The following is a 17,831-nucleotide window of genomic DNA, read 5'->3' as shown; positions in this document are numbered from 1 at the left end:
CACAGTTAAACGTCCTAGTACAGTATGCAGATGCACCATCAAGCCAGTGTGGGAGGTCACGAAGACCACTCACTCAGGACCTTCTGTGCCTTTTAGCATGTTACTGTGGAGAGTACTTATTTTCCGGCAGGCCTGGATCTCAGTACAGATTCAATGACCTGAGCAAGAAAGATGCAAGAAAAGCAGAATTCTTTAGTAAGACAGTTTATTAGTTCTGCTAGAAGTTTCTTAATATCTGTAATACTTCATGAGAACAAGGAGCAGAAGCCTAAGAACCTTATCCCCCAGCTGCCTTCCACTCAAAACATCTCTAAAGGAGAGCAAAAGGTAAATAAAAATCACTCTAGTTAAACGTGTCATAATAGTAATTAAGAATCAGTTATGATCATTTCAATGCCTGACTCCATCTTTTTCAGCTATAAACACAGGAAACATGACCTCAGGTGAGATAGGAAGCTGAATCTGTAATGGTGGAGAATGTTCACATTCCCAATTAGAAGAAAAATATTTGGAAAATAAGTCTACTGTATGGCTAGTTTTGTAGCTTACCATTCATGCTCCACTTCGATAAGTTCTTAAAACTAATCAGACCATTCTCAGACATTGCAAAATCATAGCTTGAGCTAAAAGCATGTGTAATTTCAATGCAGAAGAAATTTTTATGGCCCTGTATTTAGTTTGAGCACATAGAATTTCAAAAATCTTTTTCTCGCTCTCTTTTTATGAATACATAAATCACATGCATAATGTCACCTGAAATCCTGAGCAAATGGCTGTTTAAAGTCATTTTATTGAAAGGAAATAAAAAAATAAATGTCAGTCTACAGAAAATATCTATTTTGCCTTTCAGGTGTGTTTGATGTTCTGCTTCATGTACAAATTCTGAATATCGAAAGACAAGGATTATTTTCTTTAATCATTATTTCTTTCCTGTTGGCAGCAGTTCAACCTATAGCCTTTCAGAGAGTTTTTCCTAGGGAGGCATAGATTTACTGAAGAAGGCAATAGATTTACCCTCTTCCCTCCTTCATTACTACTCGGTCCCACGCAATGTCATGCATGGACGCTTCAATGCCACAATGGACATTCCCAGTGACATTAATGCTGTCCTTGCTCACTCTATTTTGTTTAAAGTCAAATGCAACTGTACATCTTTCAAAGAATGACTAATACATTTTAACTAATGACTAAAACACTTTTGTCTCTGTTCACTGGCAATCATTCTTCCCACATCTCTCAAGTGCCTGAACCTCAAGGCAAGGGCTGGGTTACCAAAGCCCCTCCCACTGTAAGTGAATATCAGTTTTGAGACCACCTGATGAAACCAAACAAGTACAAGTCTATGGAGCCCAATGACATGCATCCCAGGGCCCTGAGGGAACTGGTTGATGGAGTTGCCAAGCCTCTCTCCATCATATCTGAAAAGTCCTGGCAATCAGGTGAAGTCCCCAGTGACTAGAAAAAGGGAAACATCACTCCCATTTTCAAAAAGGGTAGAAAGGAAGATTGAGGACCTACAGACCAGACAGCCTCACTCTGTGCCTGGGAAGATTATAGAACAGATCCTCCTTGAAGCTATGTTAAAGGATATGGAAGACAGGGAAGTGATCCAAGACAACCATCACGGCTTTACCAAGGGCAAATCACGCCTGACCAATCTGGTGGCCTTCTCTGATGGATTGACTGCAACAGTCAACAAGGGAAGGCTGATCAGTGTCATCTCCCTGGACTTCTTTAAGGCCTTGAACACAGTCCCACATGACCTCCTTATCTCTACATTGGAGAGAGATGGATTTGTAGGGTGGAATATTCAGTGGATAAGGAATTGGCTGGATGGCCACAGACAGAGGGTTACAGTCAACAACTCGATGTCCAGGTGGAGATCAGTGATAAGTGGTGTCCCTCAGCAGTCTATATTGTAACTATTCCTGTTTAATATCTTTATTAACAACATGGACAGTGGGATTGAGTGCACCCTCAGCAAGTCTGCGAACACCAAGCTGAACCTCCATTTGACCACTGGAAGGGATGTCATCTAGGGAAACACTGTCTTGAGAAGTAGGCCCACATGAACCTCATGAAGTTCAGCAAGGCCAGGTGCTGTACCTAGGTCAGTGCAATCCCAAACATCAGTAAAACCCTGTTGATGGCAGGAAGGTTGGACTAGATGATCTTAAAAAGGTCCCTTCCAACCCAAACCACTCCGTGATTCATAACAGGCCTTATCTCCATACTATTAATATTTAAATCTGCCCTGGACATCAGAAGTGATAACTTGACTGATTGCCACAGAGCTCTCACATTTATCTTTGCAGCAGGTTTGCCTCTGGTATTTGTCTAAGACTTGAGCGGCAAGAACCACTGTATATATTTAATGTACCACTACATCGTTTAAGCATGATTCACTCCTCAATAACTCCTACTGTACTGAATTTTTAAATTTTAAGTGTTTGGAGAAAGGCATCTGATGCTTTGTGGATTTTTTCCCTCAATTAAACATCTAACACTTAGTTGCAGGCAAGAGTGCTTACACTACTGCTAACTGGCTTCCATAAAAGTTCTTAATTCAGATTTGTACCATGCTTCTGATGTTCACATATAATAAAACATCATATGGGTTTGCAGGTAAGTCTAATTCTGGGCATTGCCTGCCCAGTCAAACCTGGCTCAATCACTGAGCAGCTGTCTGTCTGCTGCACTAGTCCAGTGTAAGGGCAAGGCAGTCACAACCCCACAAAACACCATTTTGTACAGCCTGATGTACCTTGTTTATTTCAATTTTGTTTCTCAGTGGTGTACTCCACAGAACTGTAGGTTTTCTCTCAGCATTCCTCTGACGTCTGCTGGATGCTCTCAAAATAAACATATACTAGCCAGGCAACAGACCTGGGTCAACTGAGCACAGCTCAGCAGGAACACAGACACTCCACCTCCAGGGACAGCCAGATCTTCTCCAGACATTGAATCCTTTTCAAGCATTCAAGTGGTTTCTTGTCATTCTGATCACTAGGCTTCAGCTATCTATTTCCATGTAAACTGGTTTATAACAATGCCTTGGGAGATGTTAATTACATTAATAACCATAAATAGCTAAGCAAAGGTCCACTGTCACAAAATTAACTGCAAGCAGCACCAGCATTTTCCGTATCAGATGTATCAGAAAGACTGCAGAAGCAGCATGTATTTGTTTTCAATAAAAATCACTTTTTAATCTTTGTAGTTATCCACCTGCACTTCACATTATAACAGAGCAAGTGTTTTCAAGGTATGTTATAACATGCATTGTGATGTTCACATTTTTGCAAGCTGTCTAAGTTTTAAGCTGACTCTGGCAGCTCAGTCTCTTCAGCTGGCTCTATATCTCATAAATACATACTTAAAGTTCACTGATCTGTGTGAAAGCTTAGAACATCAATGCTCAGTTAAGGATATTTACTAACATTATATACATGAAATAAATCTGGATATGTAATGCATTTATTATCTAAAAGTATCTCTTGCTTCTTTGATGTACAATTTAAAATCATTATGTTCACAGTTATTCCTACAATGTTTGGAAAGCTCAGCCATTCCTTATCTATTTAAGAGTTGCAAAAGAGATTTTTTTGTATTGTTTTCAGAAAATAATTCCTATCTCCCTCTCATCTCCATCCAGAGGGAGATGTTTACATAGAGTAATTTCCTTGATGCAATTCACTCACATAAATGCATAATAGGAACAAAAATTCCTCCATGTTCAGGGAAAGAGTAGTAATTTAAAATTTATTTTTTCTTAGTTCCAAGGCCCTTTTCAGACAGCACTTAGCTCAAAGACTTTTTTTTTTTTTTCCCCTAGGATCTTTTCTACAGCTTTTGTTGACTGTACACATCCATGGCTTCTCCTGTCACTTAACACCAAAACAAAACCCACAATGACGTGTTTCTTGCCAAGATTTCATTTCCATATGTCTGATGATATATTTAGAATGAATTAACTGAAACCACCGAAAGGTTTAGCAGCTTCTGAAATGGCATGATTCCACCTTCAGTGAGGTTTTGCCCATTCCATATACAACTGACAAAGCACATCCTAAATGCATCAGCTCCCAAAGATTTTGAAGTTTCTTAGAGTCACTCCCTTTTGGATATAACTAAACCTTTTCCACATAGCTTTTGACAGGTTATCATCTTCTGGCAGTCTGCAAGTAATAACCACTCAAAAACTAATTCCAAGATGACACTGAAACTTTGGAGTAAAACCAAAAAAAAAAAAAAAAGTGAAATGATTTATAGGTAACTTAACAGAGAAATTTTTCCCTCAAAAAATCTAACAGTTTCATTAAGCATACAGCTTTACAAACTGAATTTCTTTCTCAACAAAGTTAATTTTTCCACTGTCTGAAGTGGAAAAAAGTGATACCCACTATAGCTTCAATGATTCTGAAAGCTTTGCACCTCTAAGCAAAAACCAAACTACAAAAACCAGATCTTTGATTTTCTATCAGCATATATGAATTTCTGTTGTCGTTTGACAAAAGTCACAGAATTATTTTTTTATTTATTTTTGGTGAAAAGTATCAGTTAAGGACTCTAAAGTTGGGGGTGAGGTTGCTTGTTTTCAGGTCTTTCTAAACACAACAGAAGTTTAGGAATATGGCACTGAATTTTCAGAGACAGACAAAGCATGTGGTGCAGCTGAAGGTTTTGGAAAGCAGATCTCACTGCTGGAACAGACGACTCCAAGCAGCCACAGAGAAGCCCGGGGTGCACAACCCCCCCACACACCTCTGGTTCTGAAGGTCCAGCTGGGGCTTCACAAAGGTACATATGAGAGAAGTGCATGAGCAAGTGCCTGATTTGCTTGAGCAGTTACCTAGTAATTGAATAAGTATTGAGTTAAAAGAATAAAGCTGTTCTAAATAATGCTGGTGGATTTGCATCTTTCCCACACACATCAGAGAAAAGGTAACTTACAGTGCACACAGTAATAAAACATTGAGGTCACTTATTTTATCAGAAGGAAATTTGTTCAAATACATATCACTGATGGTTTTTATGAATTAATTTATGGACATATTTACCTAGAGACTTCTATGTCATTATATCACATATAGTCTCCAAAATATTTTTAAATGATTATTGTTAATGCACTGCATCCTACAACTTCACTGCTTAGAAGTAGTGTTCTGCATTCTCCATTGCTCAGGCACACAGTGCCAGTTTCAGTAGTTTCCTTTTTTTCCCCTGTAAGCCAAAAGTGATTATATGCTTTTCCCCACAATACCCATTAACAAAACGAATAAACAGAAAGTTAAAATTCAGGGAACTCACTTAGAAAATATTTGCATAACTGAATGAACCTGCATTTACAGTTATTTTATGAACTGACCTCATTGCAATTTTTCTTATCGACTGTCTACTACTGCGTGCATGTCGTTTGCCTTAAGAAAATTCACACTGCATCCAAGCCCTGTGTCATAAGTAAATCTAAGACTGTCTCATTTAGCACCCCCAATATAATTCACAGGAAAATACAACAGGAAGCCTGCTTTCCATAGCACCATGCTGACTGGCATTAGCTTTGCTAATATTAGTCTGATTGCATCCCATATCAGTCTCAATCATCTTGCCTGGTGTCAGTGTCAAGGCAACCAGCCCAGTTACCTAGGTTATTTTGTCTATTCTGTGTAACTGCTGAAGAGACCTTAGCTTTTATTCTCATTTCCTGGAAGTTCTCCAGACTCACAAGATTGCTATTTAAAACAAAATCACAAGCAATATTAATTTCTGTAACAGTTCCTAGCAGAACTTCTGTCTGAACATTCAGAAAATCTTAATAGCGATGGTTGAAAAGCTTCCACAGATCTGTAAAGTTCTCTGTTTGAAATACTTTAACATTCATTTACCAGCACCACCAGCTGCCAAATATATTCAAATAGGTTCTCCCCACACCCTTTTATTTCCTGGAAGTTGTCTTGTAGGTCCAGACTGTTGAAGATCCTCTACAGCACTTAGAGTTTGATATTTTTTTTCTTTCAGGTTTGGTTATTAACATTAAAACACAGAATATTGATTTATATTTTTTTTTAATTCATATGAGAAAGTCAAAATGCAGAAGTCTGTCCTATAAGCAGCTACATCTTTGTAATAACAAGCTATTCATACATATCCAATTTAGTGCAGAGAAGGGTATAAAAAAGTTCAGTATACCTGTCTATTCAAAAAGAGCAACTGCAATCAAAAGTGCTTCCATTTAATTTAGAAAGGGGCAGTTCAAGTAACCAAAGCCTATAACATGAAGAAAAAATAGTATTGGCAGCTTACTAAAGCAAACAAGCAAGGCAATCAGATTTCTTCAACACCTTAAGGACTTAGTGCTAATATCCTCAAAAAAGAGATGATTAGAAGGATGGCAGCTTTGTTCCCTATTCTGACTCAAAGGATTTAATACAAGGAAAAGACTGCATGCAAAATGTCATCTGGGAGAAACACAAAGAACTCCATATTCAACCTTGCCCTGCAGAAGTGATATGTGTATTAAAAATTAACATAATTATTCTGACTCAAACAAGAGCATTGCTAGGCAAATGCAACAGTTTACAGACAACTGTTTGTTGTTGCTGTTGCTGTTTGTTTGCACACAACTTGTTTCAGGCTGCTGAAAGTAATCTTTGCCAGGACAATATTTTCTTCTTGTATAAATTATTTTTCCAGTGACAGATAACACTACATGAAAGAAAGAGAAAAAGGGAAACAAATATAAGCCAGAGATAGACCACCACAGTCTCACACCAGGATTTTGCATTTTCTACCACCTGTATCCTCTTGGATAAGCAGTAGTACACAGAAACCTAAGAAGCCAATTTCTGTCTCAAGGCTGGCTGACCAGAAAACAAGGCCTCCCAAAAACCATTTCTGCATGACAAACTTACTGACCCCCCACCATTACTACACACTCACAATTCACAAAAAAAGAATACAGGTACCAGTCCACATCACTGACAAGAAGGCACAGCCATCAGAGCATGGAAGCTCTGCAGCTCTGAGCATCAAGGAAGTTTCCTAATTAGCTCTCTCTAAAGTTCTTAAAGCACTTGGAGGGACATAGAACCACAGAATCATAGAATATCCCGAGTTGGAAGGGACCCATAAGGATCATCAAGTCTAACTCCTGGCACCGCACAGGTCTGCCCAAAAGTTTAGACCATGCGACTAAGTGCACAGTCCAATCTCTTCTTAAATTCAGACAGGCTTGGTGCAGTGACTACTTCACTGGGGAGCCTGTTCAAGTGTGCAACCACCCTTTCGGTGAAGAACCTCTTCCTGATGTCCAGCCTAAACTTCCCCTGCCTCAGCTTCACACCGTTCCCACGGGTCCTGTCACTGGTGATAACGGAGAATAGGTCACCTGCCTCTCCACTCCCCCTCGCAAGGAAGTTGTAGACTGCGATGAGGTCCCCCCTCAGCCTCCTCTTCTCCAGGCTGAACAGGCCCAGTGACCTCAACCGCTCCTCATATGTCTTCCCCTCTAGGCCCTTCACCATCTTCGTCGCCCTCCTCTGGACACTCTCCAACAGTTTAATGTCATTTTTGTCCTGTGGTGCCCAGAACTGCAGACAGTACTCGAGGCTGGGCCGCACCAGTGCAGAGTAGAGCGGGACAATCACCTCCCTCGACAAACTAGCAATGCCGTGCTTGATGCATCCCAGGGTACGGCTGGCCCTCCTGGCTGCCAGGGTACACTGCTGGCTCATATTCAACTTACTGTCAACTACAACCCCCAGATCCCTCTCTGCGGGGCTGCTTTCCAGTGTCTCGTCGCCCAGTCTGTACGTATAGCCAGGGTTGCCCCATCCCAGGTGCAGGACCCGGCACTTGCTCTTGTTAAACTTCATGTGGTTGGTGATCGCCCAGCTCTCCAATCTGTCCAGATCTCTCTGCAAGGCCTTTCCACCCTCAACAGAGTCCACAACTCCTCCAAGTTTCGTGTCGTCAGCAAATTTGCTCAAAACACCTTCTAGTCCTACATCCAAATCATTTATAAAAACATTGAAGAGGACTGGCCCTAAAATGGAGCCTTGAGGGACCCCACTAGTGACCATCTGCCAGCCAGATGTGGCCCCATTTACCACAACCCTTTGAGCCCTGCCCGTCAGCCAATTGCTCACCCATCGTATGACGTTTTTGTTTAGCTGTATGCTGGACATTTTGTCCGGTAGGATACTATGGGAAACCGTGTCAAAAGCTTTGCTAAAGTCCAAAAAGATCACATCGGCTGGTTTCCCTTGATCGACTAGATGGGTGATCTTATCATAAAAAGAAATCAGATTTGTTAGGCAGGACCTACCCCTCATGAACCCATGTTGGCTGGGACCAATGACTGTATTGTCCCCCAGGTGCGCTTCAATAACTTCAAGGATCACCCTCTCCATAATTTTACCAGGCACTGATGTGAGACTGACAGGCCTGTAATTGCTAGGGTCTTCTTTCTTACCGTTCTTGAAAATTGGCACAACATTTGCCAGCTTCCAGTCCAATGGGACCTCTCCAGATTCCCAAGATCATTGAAAAATAATTGAGAGAGGTCCCGCGATGACGTCAGCCAGCTCTTTAAGCACCCTGGTATGAATCCCATCCGGACCCATGGATTTGTATGGATCCAGGTGGAGCAACAAATCCCACACACGTTCAGGGTTGGTTGGGAGTTTGTCCTTCCCACCATCATGGTCCTCCAGCTCAGGGTACCCTGGGTCCCGAAGCCCATCATCAGTGTTGAAGACAGAGGCGAAGAAGGCATTAAACATCTCTGCTTTGCCTATGTCATTGTCTGTGAGGAGACCCTCCCCATCTAGTAGCGGACCTATGTTTTCTTTGGTTCTCCTTTTTCTGTTAACACATCTAAAAAAAACCTTTTTTATTGTCTCCCACAGACATGGCCAGCTTCAACTCTAGTTGGGCTTTGACCACACGAATTTTCTCCCTACAAACATGAACAGCATCCCTGTATTCCTTCCTCATCGCCTGACCCTCCTTCCAGCAGCCGTACACTTTCTTTTTTCGCCTAAGCTCCAGTAGAAGATCCCTGGTCAGCCAGGCCGGCCTTCTGCCACTCTTGCCTGACTTCCAGTATTTTGGAATCGCCTGATCTTGTGCTTTTAGGAGGCAGTGCTTAAAGATTGACCAGCACTGATGGACGCCTATGCCTTCAAAAGCAGTTTCCCAGGGGACCTTGTTGACTAGTTCCCTGAGCAGCCTGAAGTCTGCTTTCCCCATAACCAGGGCTGAAATTTTGGTGGCAGTTTTCCTTCTGTCACCATAAATTCTAAACTCAACCACTTCATGGTCACTATGACCGAGACAGCCGCCAATTACCACGTCTCCCACAAGACCCTCTCTGTTCTCCAGCAACAGATCTAGGAGGGCACCTTTCCTAGTTGGCTCTCTTAGCACCTGCACCAAGAAGTTATCATCTAGGTGCTTTATGAACCTCCTGGATGTGCTCGTGTCAGCTGTGTGGTGATCCCAGTTGACGTCTGGCAAGTTGAAATCCCCCATTAGGACAAGGGGAGTTGATCTTGAGGCATCTCTTAGTTCTGCAAAGAATAATTCATCGGTGTTGTTGTCCTGGCCAGGTGGTCTGTAATAGACTCCCACAACGACATCCCCTTTATTTGTTCGTCCCTTAATCCTTACCCAGAGGCTCTCAACTTTGCCATTGCCAACTTGAAGTTCCACACAGTCCAGCCCATGCTTCATATACATTGCCACCCCACCACCTCACCTACCCTGCCTGTCCCTCTTGAAGAGCCTGAGACATATATGTAAACAAACAATATTTGGGAGCAGATAAACTTTTTACTGATCATTGAAAGTATTTATTCTTATCTTGAGAAATTATTACAAGTGTCCAAGGCAAAATAGTAATTTGAATAATATTCTGAGTATTTTCTCTATCTCATTCATACAGCAGCAAATTACTTATTTTCCCTCCTCTGCTTTCCCCAAGAACAAATATCTAAACAGTTTTTCACTGACATATTCTGGACTTCAAGTCCTGTTCCATGGTGAATCAATTATAGTCATTATTTTGTGGCTCAAGAGTTGATCTAAGTAAAAATCTACTGATTTCTGAGCTCATCAGGGGAATCAAGCTCAGCTTATTTTTTTTTTTCTTCTCCTCATTTCCATAATGGCAGTAGATTATAGCATTGCAGTTGCTCTTTTTGTTGTTAAAAGCTTCAAAACAAAAACAATTTGTCATTTGAACCAGATCAGTTCATTCTCTTACTGCACCAATCTTCCATCTAAAGAAAGATAATTGAAAAAGAGGGATGATTTCAGTATCTTGAAGTTTAGTTGATCAATCATTTGATTACTCCGAAAACCCCTCATGAAGCTGATAGTTTTCTTCTCACTAAATCATTTTCAGACAAGCAGCATAATACAGTTTCATGAAAAAAAGTTTCTCAATATTTTTTCAGCAATATTTTAATTACTGCTGCAATAGTACTGTTAAAATCCCCAGGACTGCTTCCACCTTTGAAACATTAGACAAATTTTCATTCCTGAATATGAATGTAAAAACACTGACATTTACTTTCAGGACTGTTTCAACACTTAACTCATCCAAATAGTTCTCCTTTTTGCAATAAAAGAGGATGGCTCAGCAACTTGGACTCTGAGCTCTACTTCAGAAGATCCCAGAATGAACTCCCTGGATTATCGCACACTGCTTCATGTGACCTTGTACAAGTCACTGGGGGAATGAAAGGTCTAGGAAGATTTAGGAGGAAATCAGTACCTCTGATTCCAGGCTTTAAAGACAGGATAAATACCTGTAGGAATGTCAGAAGTTTAATTACTCTATGAATAGTGATCATTGAAATACCCAAGATGTAAAAAGCACACCTGATAACCCCATTTAAGCAGCACAGTCAACAACACTTTTCTATCTGTACAACCTCCTCCATTTTAAAGGAGCAATGCATTTTGCTAGCTTTTTTAGTAAACTGCATGCAGTTTTTAATCAGACAACAGTGCTAGGGAAAAAAAAAAATATAGTCAGTGTTCTCCAATCTCATTCGTGCAAGAAATGCTTTTAAAAGATAGGGGTTAGCCACTAGGCATTGAATATGGTTAAAAAGACATAGTCCCTAGGTATAAGAGTCACTGTGCATAACTAACATCTCCAGAACGTATAGAAAGGACAGAGAATTTGTTTCTTGATGGACAAAGTGCATCAACCCTGTCTTTAGGACATATTTCTTTGCATGAAGCAACAGCCAGCTTTGCACCTACGTGCAAAGAAATGGGAATAAGCCACTTCATCCTCTTCTCTTCTGTCTCACAGGACTCAAAGAAAGCACCATCGAATCACAAGATTTATTGCATTATATTTTTCCTCTGAAGCATCAAATGAAAATATCTCACAATAGCCAAAAATCAAGAACAAAATTCACCCAAATAAAATGACAAGATGTGATTTCTTATCTCTTTCTCCTGAGAATAATACAACAATCAGAAGACAAAGTAGTGAGTTACAATTGTTTCATTTTGAAAAGCTTGTTATAAAAACAGGTAAAACACTTAACACTGAGTGTTTGGGAATCAATCACTTTTGCTCCCCCCATCCCCCTTTCTCTTCTTTTAAAACTTTATTTGTTGTGGGTACAGGGAGAAGGTACAGGAGGTACAAAGCAACAAAAACCATCTTCTGTAGTGTTTTTAATCTAGAGAAACCAATAGTAATACTATCCTCTCCTTTAGACCAATAGATGGGAAAATGTTCAGTACACATGGATTTCGCACTGAAGGCAGTTAGTGACATTACCAAAAACATTCATTCTTTGTAAAAAATGTCTGCTGTTAATAAGAACAAAATTAAAATATTTGGAGACCATTCCAGCTGAAGTTCTGCTACCACATCAACAGAATGCTCTGCAATCACCTCTTATTTATGTGCTGTTTCCTTGTCATTACTATCCAAAAAAAGAAAAAAAAAATTGGAGCACCTTCTGTTCTATATGTTTATTCATAACTGACTCACTGTTTTCTTGATTTGAATGTTCTCAACAGTTTGTAGAAATCCAGTTGGCCGTTCTGTTCAACAATTAGTGTTCTGGTTTTTGGCCCCACCTCCTCCGCCCCCCACCCTTAAGCTGAACTGTACTCAAAACACCTAGACATATGAACAGTTGAATCCTATATCTAGAATACCACTGAGAACAGCACTATTGCCTGATTTTACACCAGCTAAGCCACAATCAGCATTCGCCTCATGCTTTTCACACTTTTGTTTTTTTTTTTTTGCTAGATTTGAAGATTATCCTTGCTCTTATCTGAGATTCTGATTTATTTTTTTTTTAAGAACACTTATAGCTTGTTTATAATTGGCATAATTACAAACACAACCAAATTCTTGATCTGGACAGTACTGAAGTGCAGACGATTTGTAACTCAGCAGTTATCGATGATATGTCTCCAATGGATTGCTCCCAGCATTGCTTTCTCAAATTAGAAGGGACAAGGCCAACAACTACACAGTTATTATTTGGCTCTGTCATCCACAGACGTAGAGAAGATACCTAGTGCAGGGGAATGTTGAAGTTACACTACACTACTGTGTACTGTGCTTCACTGGCAAGTTACAAGTTACTCCTAGAGCCTAAAATTGCTTTATTTTCAGACAGAAAGCATCTACTTTTTAAATACACACACTAGGAATATCTACAGAGATAATTTAAAGCAAAAAGCTTACACATTGAAAATTCACATTATCTTACTGCACTTTATATAACAACAGTTTCAGATACAAAAAGGTCCTTCTCTGCATGGTGCTGATCATCATATTTTCACAGATGTGAATTATTAGATGAGACAGATAAAAGTGTTATGAAAGCCAGATGGTAGCATTTTGTATAGCCACTGGGGGCGTGAGGTTGCAGAGTCACTTATTGAGACAAGAGGTCCAAAAACATTGACAGTAAACAAATAAAACTTCCGAGAAGAACAAACAAATACATTTTGATAAAGCTTGTTTTGATCTTTTTGCTACAGCAGCTTCTTAGGGCCCAGCAGGAAAGGAGAAATAGAAGTACCCAAGCTCCAAACTTGTGTTTCAGGCCCTTAACTCACCTACATATTCTAGTTCCAAGGGTAATTTGTCCAATTTGAATAAAACTTAGTAACATATTTTACAGAGACCTCAATAACTATTCCGAGGAATTAGGAAAATTAACTCATTTTTTTATCCATACAGTAGATTCTAGTCACACTTTCAGTGTTTAAAAATACAAGATTTGAAAAAGAAAAAAAGCTAGAAGTAATACTTTCACTTAGCTCCAGGACTGCAACTTGAACAAAAGCAATCAGACTACGCAGGTATCACAGCAACTAACAGCACTGAGAAGACTGTTACCTACCTCTTCTTATTCCTTCTTAACATGAAACTACTGCAGCTTTAGCAATAATCCCACCCAAAAAAATGGAAAAATCAGCAGACTAAGGGAAAGCGGAAGCCTAATTATGCCATAACAGGAGAGTATTCCACTCCTCACCCTTTCCTCCTTAAAACCAGAATAGGAGATATTAACAACAACACCTGAATAAATTCCCAACCTAATCGTGCAGTGGAGAAACAATATAGAAGAGACTGGGGGGGGAAGCCTCTCTTTTGTATTTATCTTCTCTTCTGAGTGTTACTTTGTTAGTGCAAACGTGTGGCTCTTCTCAGGCTAAAGACATTGACATGCTCCCTTCCAGGCTGAGGGGAGGCTATTCAAACTATATCTGGTAGAAGCACCATGAGAGGCTGGAGGTGAATAAAGGTCTTTAGAGGAAAAGATTGTCAGATGAGCTGAAAACAGTTAAAATATTCAATAATTTCTGCTACTTGGGCTGCTTCTATTACAAAAAAAAAAAAAAAAAAAAAAAGACTAGGTTGATTTACTTTGGAAGTGACAAATAACTGCAAAAATATGCAAAATAGCTCCACTTTTGTTTTGGAGTTCTCATCCACTAAAGCTTGTCCAACACTGCCTGTTCTTGGTCTCCATTTCCCTAAACAGGTATGAGAAAGAGAGATATAGCTGAAATATATTTTGCTTTTGTGGCTGTTAGCTAATGTATGACAATTGTGAAAAGGAGGACTGAATCAGTTCCCCACTCCTGTATCAATGTTTTCGTTCTTTTATATCTACATTTCACATAAAATATAATCTGTTTGTATTCCATTGCATGGTCACAAGTAACATCTGAACACAATTTTTGTTATGGAAAGCAGTGTTCCATCTGAAAAAATACAGCTTTCTATAAAATTGTCCTTGGAGTTAAGGCAAATTTTATGGGAAGGCTACCTATTTATGAATACAAAGATAAATTTATCTTGATATAATAAAAACACTAAAAATAAAATCCAGAGCTTCATTACACCAAGTTGCAATGAAAACTATTTTTTTCTGTTAATCTGTTCTGTATTTATGAAATTTGAGTAACTTTTTTTTCTAGACTCTAATCTAGTATACCTTTTCTAGACTCTTCATCTAGTATACCTTAGCATATTTGAAATACTAAAAACATTTAAAGAATTTTTTTTCACCTCTTGGACATGAATCTGCCCCTGACATATGGACCAATAACTATATTTTTGGTAAGGCTCTAAGACAATGGGGTAACTACAGCAACTACAGCTTGTTTATCATTTTGAGTGACAAAGATATTTAGCATTAATTTCTGGTTTTTATTTAAAAACACAAAGAAAGCATACTTACAGAGGAATATCTCCTGACAATTTTACTTTATCTAGCAATTTAATTAATAATTCAAGTACAAAAACATGTTGGATTTGAGTTAAAACATGTAGCTTTGAAAAACAGTGAAAGTAAATAAGAGGACAGTAAAAATGGAGGTGGTTAGACACAGCAGTAAGAATTGCAGCTAGCCCATAAATTTATTTAACAACGGATTCCTAAAATAAAATTAGAAAATGTTGATTGGAAAGTTACAAATAAAGAAGCGATATTGTTGTTACCTGTGAAACAAAATGAATACGAATACAAAATAACTTTCCAAGTCTGTCTCTGAAAGAGCACTTACACCTGTGGATTAATACTTATTTTAGGCTACTACATCTATCAGTGTTATTTTGCTGTGTTTGGGTAATCAAAACCTAAAGGAATTGCCGTGCAGAGATCTCAATAGCAGCTGTTCTTTAAAACCATTTTAATGGAGATGAAACAACAACAACAAAGGCAGCTTTCATAGGGTTTCTGGGGTTTCTTTCCTTTTTTTTTCTTTTTTTTTTTTTTTTCCCTCCTTTGGGGAAATTAGCCACAAATCATTTTGAAAAATAATCATCTCTCTTTTTTTTTTTCTTCTATGGGCACAGATGTCTGGCTTATTCACTTTTTATTGTCTGTCAAATCACACGTGAAATATGTCTGAGAGTATTAGACAAAGCAAATACATTCTTCACAAAGCAAGACCAGTGAGGCCCTCATGCTACGCAGAATTTAAACCACCTTGAAGACAGAAGTATTGGTCACCCCGGCAGTCACTGCAAAAGCACGTGTTCAATTACTTCGTTGTTTTGGTACCCAGTTTCAGCATCCAAATCCAACACCTTTTACTTAATTTTATCAGTCCATTGTATTCAGTCCAAAGGCCACAGTAAGTAGTGCTGGAGCAGGCATTTATCCCCATCTGTGGTTAAGTTCCACTTGACTTATATGTAATTATCTACATATTTAAAATTATATTTCTTCAGATTTCAGCACTAGTTATACAAATATTTATTTCAGGTCTGCACATGGAGTCTATTTCTCCTTTCACTAGTTATCCACTTTTGTATCTATGTGGATTTTTTTTTCTATTTTATGCCTATAGAAGTGATATTGAGTTAGAGGTCGATACCCAATGGCAAGACCCCCATAGCCCATGGAGTTTATTACTATGCATTATCCCCAAGAAATTGGAATAGCTTGATTCAGCACGATCAGAATCTGGAAGCCTAAGCAATGAAAGAATCATTTCTGCATTATGCTACTCCAATTTAAAAAATGGAAGTTGCTGGAAGCAGCAGGTAACAGAAGTAATGATATGATGCACCGAACAGTTTAAATTTTATTTACCAACCTGTATACATATGCTTGCACATACCAATCCGCTGTCCCAAGTAGCAAGGAGAAAACTTTCTGTAATGGTGGAAATTTCAAGATCTATGCCCTACCATTATTGTAACTTACAAATGGTATTTGTCTTCACATAATCACACAAAACATCACCCTATTCTTCTTCCTTGTCCTGAAAGTATGTACTGATAGCACTGTCAACACTGGCAGTAAGATAATTATTTCTGTTTTATCTTCTACAAAAGGACATACACATATTTGCAAAATTCAAAGAAATGCCTTGCCTCCATGAATATCCTGTATTTTAAATTTTGTCTAAGGCAAACAGTGCCAGAATTTGTCTTTTTTTTTTTTTTTTTTTTTTCAGGCTAGCAAGTCTAGCTAAACTGTACTTTTCCAAATTCAACATTACTCAGACAGGTAGATAGAGCTGGAAAATATTGTTTCTTCCAGAAGTAGTTGGCAGCATCTCCAACTCCTATTTTCCCCTGAATTGGAACATTTCTGATTATTGAGAGCTAGGATTTGCTGTCCCATGTGGCACACTACTTGAATTTTAAGGAAGGAAGCATCCAAATATAGGAAAGGAATCTATTTTGTACATACTAAGATAGTTTTCCCCTCTTCCTCCCCTGGAGAGTGTGATGGGGAAAGGCATAAAAATAGTAGCAGGAGTAGTCACAGCCCTAGGCAACATGCTAACACAAGTAAAGGAAGGGGTGAAGGGAAATAAGGATGAGAGAGAGGTAAAATGAGCAAAATACTAGACTAGGTTAGCCTCACTGACAATAAGATACACTTAAAGCTCACAGAAAAGATCAAAGGATTTAGAGACAGACATGAAAAAGAACAATGGGACATTGTTCATTGTACAATGATTGCACAATGATTTCATTTGCATCATTTAAAATGGAACAGGAGGTGGGGAGATGATATGGTGGAAGATAAAGAAGATTATGTTAAAGCAGCTGAGAAAAGTGAAAAGAGGCTTTAGAATACTTTCAGAGGATAATATAAAGGAATCTGATGCAAGGCAGACTCAGGGAAAGAAGGAGAAAAGCCTTCAGTAAGACAGTAAGACTGTGGCTCTAGGAGAAAAAGCAAAGTGAGTGTACAAGAGTAGTTTGAAAAGGAAGACTTGTAAAAAAGGAGCCTTCATCAAGAGAGAGATAGTAGTAGGAACTTTGGGATAGATGTCAGGAATGAGTTTACAGAAAGTGGGAACAATTCAGAAATTTAGTATAAATTCAGAGTTTTAAGATTAGAGTCAGAGATGACAGGCTTGGCAGTGAATGAATTCAACAGCATAAATTAGTGAAAAAAGTAATTTTGCTAGTTCCAATAAAATAATTTCCCTTTAACCTAAAGAGAGCATCAGAAATAATTTTAAACTGCCGCAAGAAAACAGTGGATAGGTGAATAGCCCTTAATTAATCTTTTCCACATATAAAGTTGCACAGTGAACAAAAAGCATAGAACATGGCTCAAATGACTTGTACAATGGTCTGACCATGAAGCATTTGTTCACAGATTAATATGCAGTGTCAGCCTCTCAGCCACTTCTGTGTCACTACCATCATTTTCTGCAGCACTGCTGGAGGCAAGAACTCGTAATAATATGGAAACTTCCACGCAAGGGTTGCAATACTTTGCTGTTGGATGGCACTGGAGAGGATATGCTTTTGCAAGAAAAGCATGATTCCCGTTCACCCCCCAAGGGTAGAT

Source organism: Anser anser, assembly GCF_964211835.1.
Source record: "Anser anser genome assembly, chromosome: 2".
Taxonomy (NCBI): Eukaryota; Metazoa; Chordata; class Aves; order Anseriformes; family Anatidae; genus Anser; species Anser anser.
This window is presented reverse-complemented; position numbering follows the sequence as displayed.